This window comes from Bactrocera latifrons, unplaced genomic scaffold (genome assembly GCF_001853355.1).
Source record: "Bactrocera latifrons isolate USDA-ARS-PBARC rearing strain unplaced genomic scaffold, ASM185335v1 scaffold_231, whole genome shotgun sequence".
Lineage (NCBI taxonomy): Eukaryota > Metazoa > Arthropoda > Insecta > Diptera > Tephritidae > Bactrocera > Bactrocera latifrons.
In genome coordinates this window covers 346038-356229 of record NW_017535864.1, presented here as the reverse complement: position 1 = coordinate 356229, position 10192 = coordinate 346038, and the positions used below count along the sequence as shown (strand labels likewise).

At 34.5% G+C, this 10192-nt stretch overlaps 1 long non-coding RNA gene across 1 annotated transcript in view; it reads left to right on the top strand.

The window, feature by feature from the left end:
- Positions 1-10192, top strand: part of LOC108968907 — a 111725-nt gene that overhangs the window by 80254 nt on the left and 21279 nt on the right. The window lies entirely within an intron of this gene.

Here is a 10192-nt window from a genome sequence, read left to right as displayed (position 1 = left end):
CAGAGTTAGAGCTACAAAATTCAAGAAAACTGTTCAAATCGAACCGCTATAGCATATAGCTACCATACAAACTGACCGATCAAAATCAAGTTCTTCTAAGCAAAAGTCTTTTGTTACATAAGCTAGTTTCACGAAATTTGATATCTGCTACTGACTAAGTCAAGCCTTCAATCTGCGAAAATTTTGTTGAGATTGGACTACAATAGCATATATGTAGTTGCCCTGCAAACTGAGCACTCAAAATTAATACAAATATTTTTCAGCCGAATTTAACGATTTATTTTTCTTGGTTTAACTTGTACTAAGTTATCTAACTCAAATGCTACTCGGCCCATCCACGTACATTTAGGCCTTTGTGCATTCTCTTCATCCAGTCACACCATGACTTGTCATTATCGGCTGGGTTAATTGAGCGCAACAGCCAGCAGACGCCATTTAAAGCGGTTACAACTTTTACGCATAGACAATTTCCTAAATCTCGAAGAAAGAGCTCCTAACGCCCACATTAATTTTTGTTTAGTTGCTACTTTTGTCATTCTGTGCAGTCGAGTTTGGGGTTTTAAAACGGTTTATGTTATTTAAAGTTCAAAATCCATTCATTCACATCACACATGAACATCTAGTGGCAGCAATAGTAGATTTGGGGCATGTGGCTTTTTACTCAAGCGCTCCAGCAGCCATCCCTACTCAAGTGTGTATTCCGTCGCTGTTGCCTTTTGTCAATTGTGATAACAATATTTTTGGCATTAGCGCTAAGCTTTGAAGCTTAATCCTTTATTTTTGCTTTGTGCTGCAAGTTTGCTGTCATGAAAACGGGGAGCATTCGGTATTTTTCCAACTTCGCTTTAACTGTGGTCGGCCACTAACTACCCAAAACAACCCAACCACGCCAGCAAAAAACAGATTTCTAGATTTGTCGCTTTGCTTGTGCAACTTCCCGTTACTTTGTCTCTTAAACAGCATAAATCGCCGAACTTTTACCCCTTTGCCCATTATGCTTTCAACCACTTTTCGTCATTTAAGTCATAATTATGGTAAATATTTTGTAATAATTCATATTCGTCGCTTGGCAATGTCAACAGGACATCACGGCAAGCATAATAAAAATGCACAATAAGTAAATATTATTCCTGTTACTATGTAGACACACAAAAATACATACGTATGGGTGTGTGTGTGCCCAAATGCCTGTTCATGTGTGCTCCCATCAAATGTTTGCGGCGTTTAGTGTTCGTAAATGGAAATTTAATTGTTTGGAAAATGTTGCATTGTGTTGTGCTCATTGCTCATTACTCTCTGCCACATCGCTTTCATTTTGGCAGCTAATGTGTGCAATTATCGCAGCAGGTCATCAACATTACCAACACCGACGACGTCATCATTATTACTAAATTCATCAACTTCACTGCCTTGTTGTTATTATTACTGCTTGCTGGCCTGACGTTACCCTGAATGATTTGCAACAGGATATACATACATGTATTATTTATAGACATATCAACATACTTATATATAGTTTTTTAATAACACAGTTGAATTGAGTTTGGACAATAATTGCTGAATTGGAAACATTTTTTTGTGAGTTATAATAATAGAGGCACTTATAGTTTCAGTATGCAACCTATAATTAACATATTTGGAAAATTTTTGGTGAGAAAATTTTAGTTTGGTCCCATATACCATCAGCTCGATAAACAGTGAATGCAAAAAATTCAAAAGAAAAAGATGTAGGTGTACTCGTGCTAATATAAATGATGTAAAATATACTAAGCTTAGGCCTAGTCGATCCACAGTGTGTTACCAACAGAAAAAGAGGGAAGTGACCCTAGATAACGCTGAAGAACAAACTTTAAACTGCCTCTACAAAAAGGCATCTGAAGCGGAACGTCTATATAAAATCGTCAAAATCAATAATATTTTATATAAAGATCCTCATTCGAACTAGAATGACAGCTGCGGCGATAACTTGTAGTCGAATTCTGAAACACAATAGTATTTTTAATGTGAAAAATATTTGAAGAGATTTCCTTCCAAAAAATAGTAAGAAATCATTTAAAAGCCTACAAAGAAGTATCACAAAACTTGAGGTTTGAGTTAGAGCAATCTCTCTATTTTCGTTCAACTTCATAAACTCAACCACTTCATTACATATAAAGATTCATAGAACGGTCACCACTTCAGAATTTCCAAAACGTACTTAAAATCACACCCATGCCCTACTAGCACGCCGAAATATGATTTCTCGGTCGGGGTTTTATAAAAATGGTCTAAGAATGATAAATAGCTCTCTCACTCTTCTTAGTTTTCAAACTGTCAAACTATTATCGCGGACCGGACTTAATAATAATGATTTGGAGACAGAGTTGCAGTGTTCTCTGTTGTTTATAGAATCTACAGATTCATTTTATAGCTAATAGAGACTGATTGACAGTTTTATAGATATGTGGGTACATTAAATTCGATGAATCTCTCAAATTAATATTTCACAGAGTATTTTTCTAAGGCTACAAATTGCAAACTGCATAAGATTCGCCTCAAGCGCAAAACAAGATCTCTCCATTAATTCAGAAAGATAATCACGAATCACAGAAATCGATTAGAAAATTATCAAATTTAAATTTTTAGTTTTCTCTGAGTAAAAATCACCTCATAATCTTCTTGTTGTTTTTGTGTTCTGAGTTGGAGCTTGCTTCAAATTCTAATATAGGGTTTTCTACTATAATTTTTGTAAATAATCGTATAAATAATGGTGCAACCAAAAAAAATTTATTTTAAACAATAACAAGAGTACAAAGAACTCACACATAAAAAGTAGATAGCGAGTAGTTTATTTCACAAATTTTCACAGCAATATTTCTGAGCTCTCTTTCTGTCAACTGAAATTTAATTTATTTTTTAGTTTCATTTTTGGTCACAGGAAGTGCACGACATTAATTAAATAGTACTTCTATAATTGTCCTATACACCATGAAGTCTCTCCTTGGACCCTTTGTATATACAAGTGGGCTGCCATGCTGCTCGGCTGACGGTCCTCCGCAACCACTCATGCTTGCTTTTATTTATTTATTTATGTATTTGATTGAATTTTTGGTAGCTCAATCCGTCTTAGTGTTTCAATTATTATTCCCTCAATATGTAAGCAAGTAAGTCTAATAATGTATACACTCTCTTACTTTGAATATCATTTAAATTMATTTTCCTGGCATGTAATGAAATTTTACAACAAATAATACTTAAATATTATATAATTCATATGCCTTGCTCGCATGTAAATTTGTTACCTCACTCTTAACTTCGCTAACATTTTTAACTCTTCACACTTCTTCTCAAAACACTAGGGTGCGTTCTCACTCTCAGCAAAACTTCCAGCAACTTTGCAGTTACATAAATTCATTTTCACTGTCATAGCTCTTATTCAGCTTTGCGCTCTTACTTCGAACAGTGTTACACCTGCACTCCACTGCTGCGCAAAGTGCTCGGTAACACGCATCAAAGCTCTCTTCATCAGTTATGCGCTCTTACATTCAARTGCGTTACACCTGCTTATGAATGCTGCGCGTGTTCTTGTATGCGTGACATAAGCTGTGTGCTCATCAGTGAGAAATGGTAATGAGTGATGCTATGATTGTTTGCATTGTTGTTGCAAATTTTTTAATGTTCGAAATTGACCCTCAAAATATTATGCATATAATAATAGGTAATGAAGAGTTGTTTTCTAGAATCGTGGAATGCGAAATTAAGGGGAAATCAGCTGAATTATTCCAATTGAGGAATGCAATGTAACAGTAAAAATATTTAGTTACAAGTGGTAAGGAGAGTGGACACACGTAATTCTTGGCTGATGTCGCGAATATTTGTTAAAATCGGGGAAAAGTATTGATTTAAATTGTTAAATCGTGTTTTTATTAAACTTAAAGTTAAAATCGTTAATACATGTAAAAAAAAAGAGTGTGGTGAAAGCCGTTTTGCGTTAAGTTCGTCGAAGTAATGAGTATATGGTGCAAATTCCTTAAGTGCGTGCTCGGTTTGTTCGCGATTGTGTATGTATGTATATGAGTGTATGTATGGATGTAACAAACGGGATGTTAGTTGATGCGGTTCTCGGTTGCTTTAGGGTCGTGTGTGTCGAGTGTTATGTGCGTTAGTGTACTTATAAAAAAGTAGCGCGTCGTGTAATACATACATATAGCCAAAGCAAATTTAAAAAGGGTGAGTTTTTTTAACAACATTTTTTGAAATTTATAAATTAATAATATAATTTATCTTTGTTTATAATACATTTCTGTCTCTGAATATAACTTAGAGGGGGTCGATCTTTTTTACTCAAATATCGCATATGTATGTATTGAATTTTGAATGTACATTAAAGCGGGTATATTTTTTTTTTTTTGACTAAAAAATCGCGTGTGTAGGAATTTTTCCACAGGTCTTTCTGAATAACTTCGTCTAAGAGACTATGGTTTCGAAGCAGCGATTTTTAGGGCGAATATTTTTTAGCAATTATAATAAATTGTTCCAAAATTTTTTAAATATCTGAATGAAATTTTATACATAGGTGCATTTGCACTCTTGGAACATCTAGCTACAGAATATAGTAATTTTGTTGACTAAACAGTTGTATGCATCAAGTGAAACTAGGTGTGATAGCTACATGATTATACATATATTAAATAATCAGGATGAAAAGACGAGTTAATATCCATTTGACTGTCTGTCTGTTTATACGTCCGTCCATGCAAGCTGTAACTTGAGTAAAAATTAAGATCGTTTGATGAAATTTGGTAATCATGTTCCTTGCCAACAAAAAAAAAACAAAAAACAACGGTAACAAGTTCGTAGATGGGCATAGGCGGACCACTACCATGAACCTTTTACCGGATAAGTAGGTCATTGTATGAATTATATCTAGTATATTTATATATAAAATTGGTTGGATTCTGATCCCCTGTAACGTTTTTACATCTTAAGGGAAATGTATTTTTCTTTTTTTTTGTTAAATCGATCATTTTCAAATTTGGTAATTAAAATATTTTAGTTTTTATTTATCGTAATCTCATTTGTATGCTATTGTGATCAAAAGGTATTTCCGTGTTCACAAGATTTTATAAAAGAGGTATCGAAATGTTTCGTGTGTTATCTATAGTGATGCCAGTCAAAACAAATTCAGTTTCTGTAATATTCAAATTATTTTCGGTATTCTTAACAGATATAAGTAAACTTTACAATACCTGTTAGTGCTCAAGTTTGCAGCCTGAATCTAATTATGTCCGAATTATTATATCCAAGGAAGCTCTCAAGCACTTTCTGTTATCGATTGCAGAGCATCACTTGTAATTGTTGATCAATTAACTGACCTGCAAGAGTATAAAATGTTCGGTTGCACCCGAACTTAGCGCTTTCTTACTTGTTTATTATTGGTTTCAAATATTAGAGAAGAAGTTAGTTGCATTAAGTCTCTATCTCAATTAAACATCTAGAGTTTTTTCTTTCAATATTCATGTATGGTGCTGTCAGACCTCTGCTTTGAAATCTACTTGATCATATAATGTAAGGATCAAATCTCTTATATGAGTTTCTTTGCTACTGGAATACATCTCCTCCCCCTAGAATCCCATACACAATCAGTTGAGAATTTGTGTGAAATTTCAAGCTTGCGCTCACAAGTAAACTACGCACACATAAACACATTCTTGCAAACATGCGTGCGACACATTTATACACAATTATCTACGCTGCTGTACATATGTGGTAGTGTGCGCGTTTGCATGTGTACGTGAGTGATTTGTATGCACATTTCGCCATTTGCACAAACAAAAAATCCAATTAAGATTTCTATTTTATTCTTTCATGTTTTCACTGTCAGATTTCTTACGCACTCAATTTTTGCCGAGCTTTTTTCCTGCTTTCATCCATTTTTCGCACAACTATTTTGCGCTCACTTGTTAGTCGTGTACTCCACTTAGTTTTTGGTATTATTTTCCGGTTATTTCCTTCGCTACGAATTTCCTTTTTATTATTTCTCTTGTGTGTCTGTGTTTTTTGTTTTTATTTTTGCTTGTTGTTTTGTGTTTGTTTGTGTGCTTCTTGGTGCTCTCGGTAAGTTGACACTCAACTTATTTGGACACTCAACTGTACAAGCAAGCAATTTCAGCACGAGACGTTTGCAATTCTGTGTGTGTGTGTGTGAATGTGTGTTCCAGGCAGCGCTAGCTCCATGCTCTAGCTCGTGTTGCGCATACACACACGCAAACAGCACTTTTAGTGGATATGTGATACTGAAGTGCAAATATACTTTAATATTTGTACATATGAAACTGTGACAACAACAACAATAACAACTACTACTAAAGCATTAATAATTGGAATAACAAGCGTCAAGCAATTGCTGCCAAAGTAATGGAAAAGAAAAATCTTTGCCGGAGTTAGCAAGCATGGAGCAAGGAAACCGTATAAACTCACTCAGGCACACACACACACCTAAACGAGCATAAACAAAAGCGAAAGTGTGTAAAGAAAGTTAGAGCAAATTATAATGTATACGGGTATACGTATGTATGTGTGTATATTTCTATTGCCACGACCACACACATATTAAGAAAAATGCAATGCTGAAAGTATATACACACATGTGTATGGGTGTGTATGTGTAATAAAAAGTGCTGAAATTCGATATTTGTAACGAACGTTTAGCAGTTCAGCTCAAAAACGAAATAAAATTGATCAGCAATTACAGATGAGACTCAGCTATCGATAACAGAATGTGCTTGAGAGCTTTGTTGGTTATAATAATTCCGTCGTAATTAACTTCAAGCTAAAAATTTTGACTGCTATAGAGCTATAGAGCACTAGCTGGAAATGTAAAGCACATTTTTTATTTGTGAGGAATATCAAAAAATAATTGAAATCTTACTCAAACTGAATGTGATTTGAGTGGCATCACGATAGGTAACCAAAAAAAAATTTTGGATTTCAAACACAACATTTTTGAAGCACGGAGTACTTCTTTTATCACAATAAAATTCATATGAGGTTATAATTAATAAAAATTAAAATATGTTAATCCCGAAAAATTTCGGGATCCCGAAAATAAAATTTTTTAAATACTCAAATACCTTCTTTTATTGCAATTGAATTCAATATACATACAGCAACAATAAAAATGCGTCATACTGAAAATACATTTTTTAATCCCGAAACTTTTTCGTGAGGCAATTTCCAATTAAAATTTTTTAAATAAGGAAAAATTTTCATTTAATGCAATTAAATTGCATCAGCATTATATTTAATCTCTAAAACCGCAAATATATTATTTTTAGTGTATGATTTTTTGAAAGTTCGTTGTAATTGGGTTCATTTTACATCACGATAGGTAACATATATAATTCGGGATTCCGAATTTAAATGTCCAATSTCGATTTTTTTCGGGATTCCATATTTAAAAATTTGTAACTACTGAAATATTTAAGCAAAGAAAAAAACTTCAACATATGTGTTGTTCAATGAGGATTTGATTAATGATGAAATAAATTAGAGATCAGTTTCACCACTAATAGACAAAGTCAAGCCTCAATCCTAGTGATTTAATTGACCCTGATAAACGATTTTCTTCGTTATTGCTATTAGTTGACAACAAGGGCTTGGTGGGATTAAAAAGTATTATTGAAATATCCTTATTGATCGAACAATGTAAATATATCAGAAGAATTTAAAATTTCGTAAATCATTTACATCAATCAAACGAAATTCTCTATCATTAGATGACAAAGCATCATAAATTTTAATAGAGTTCAATGAGCACTGAAATATGCGATTTTTAACTAATTTATTTTTCACTAAGTAACGTTCCCGCGCAGTGTTTTTGTGCCTTAAGTGTACTTTGAAGTGCCGCAGTTGAAATTTAAWGAATTTTCGCACTGATTGATATTAATAACGCTGGAGCGGCGCAATTAAATTTTAATGATGTCTGTGACAACTTCAAAAATCTCAAAAATCACAGAAACACGTAATAAATAATAATAGCGGCAGAATGACACAGCAAGTTATAGAGAGGGAATAAAAGAGTGAGTGAGGTTGAGTAGTGGGGCATTAAGTGAGAATTAGGAGTAAAAAGTATATGGAAATGGTTTCTATAAAAAGAACCATTCGACTATTTGTTTTAAATATTTGTATATAAAAATGTTTGTGTGTAAATATGTGTGTGTAGCGTGTGAGCGTCGTTGACAGTATTTGTGTTCAGTGAAAAATAATAAATCATTTCTTTTACCGAAATTCATCAACGAGGCCGGATTTCAGGCTGCCTAAAAGTCTGTCTGTCTGTCTGCCGCGCTCATGGGCGCTTGTTCTACTTGTTTTGCCGCTCGTGAGGTTGATTATTTGGTTCGCAGCTTTGCTTGGCGCACCCTTTCGCCAGCTTGTCAGCCGAAAGGCGCTTGCAGCGACCTTTCACCCGAGAAAAGGTCACACGCAGCAAATTGAACCGCAATTTTTCTGCGAACATTTAGAAATACCAACTTGCGCCTGTGTGTATGCTACATAGACATATATGTATAGGTGTATGTTTATGGCTGTGCGTGCGCTGTAATCTGAGCTGTATATGATGGCGCGAAATTGTCGCTTCGCTACACAATTATAACAACAAAAATGCATCAACAGCACCAAAACTGTAAATATACTCTACAATCACATCTATTTTTTTGGTTTGCTGCAAATTATTTATTTGTTTTGTTTTTATTTTTTCTTCTTGTTCGCTTTAATTTTTCATTTTTTCTCATTGTTGCGTGAAAAATATCAAAATAATAAATTTTTCCATGCACGCATTGCTATTGTTTGTACATTGAAAAATTATATGTTGTCATTGGCAGCGACAGCCGCAGCGTCGTACATGCGGCAGCGGCAGAAAAGGTTGCCCAGCATTGTGTCACCAGCAGACAGCGCRCAGAAAAACAAAGCGCCAGCAACCACAACAAAATCGAGAAAAAAAACATAAATTATAGAAGAAAAATGGGAAATTAAGCGAAAATCATCATGAAATTAATATCGCAAAAACTGGTTTGATTGCGCGCGTTCTTGATTGATGTGAGTGACGAATGTGTGAATGTGTTGAAAATGCACGTATCGCCTTGTCGCGCTCATCAGCATGGCCCTAACGCCCTTCCGGCGCATTTCACACACAATCACACACACGCACGTGTTAAGTCATGTGCACATTTGTGTTGGTCGCGCTTAAATACAATGCAATTGAATTTTCTGCTGCTCAAATGTCAATGCAATGAATCACAACACATCAACGGATTGATTGGTGTATGCCTTACGCTGAAAGGCTGCAGCACAGTTGACATTTTAAGTGCGCAACAAAAGCTTTAAATTCTCATTTATATTAATTAATGAATGGGAAATTCATCTTTTTTCTTCACTACTTTGCATAATAATCAAAAAAGCAACAACTGTCAATGCCTATGTATTTGTGTTGAAAATAATTTACACACAGTGCCAGACATGATAGGCATGTACTGCAAGGCAGCAATTTTACTAAGCACTTGAAGTAAACGCCATTCAATTTAATAGGTTACAGCCTATATCAAACCCAACCGATTTTGAGACCAAATTTCTCTTCGCTATGTACATTTGAAATTTTTTTTTTAGATTTATAATATGTCTTCTTCATACCAAAAATCCTTYTTGCATGAGACACCTAAACTATATATGTGATATACTGTGTGTAACATATATACATATATKTACATACTACTGCGATCAAATTGAAAAGTGAGTTTTGCCCATTTAATCTCCTGGAAAGTAATCYCCTCCCGCTGCAATACACTTATGTCAACGAATTTTCCAGTCATCGTAGCACTTGGAAAAATCCCCGGTCATGATGGCCATCAGGGCCTTCTTCGATTCAGCTTTAGAGAAATTCAGGGAGAGATAGACTAAAAAAATGTTGGCATATGTTCACTTCACTTCAACAAACTGCTTATTTCTCAGAATCGCCGATATCGAATCACTCTCGCGTACTGTTGCCATTCAAGTGATTGTGTTGAAAACATTTTCCATTGACGGGTTATCTTCACGAAATTCAGCACAGATYATTGTTCAAGCCAACACCACAATATCCGAATATATCGCTCAAATCGGAATACTATATCATATAGCTGTCATATAAACTGATCGATTAGTATCATCATAAAAACTT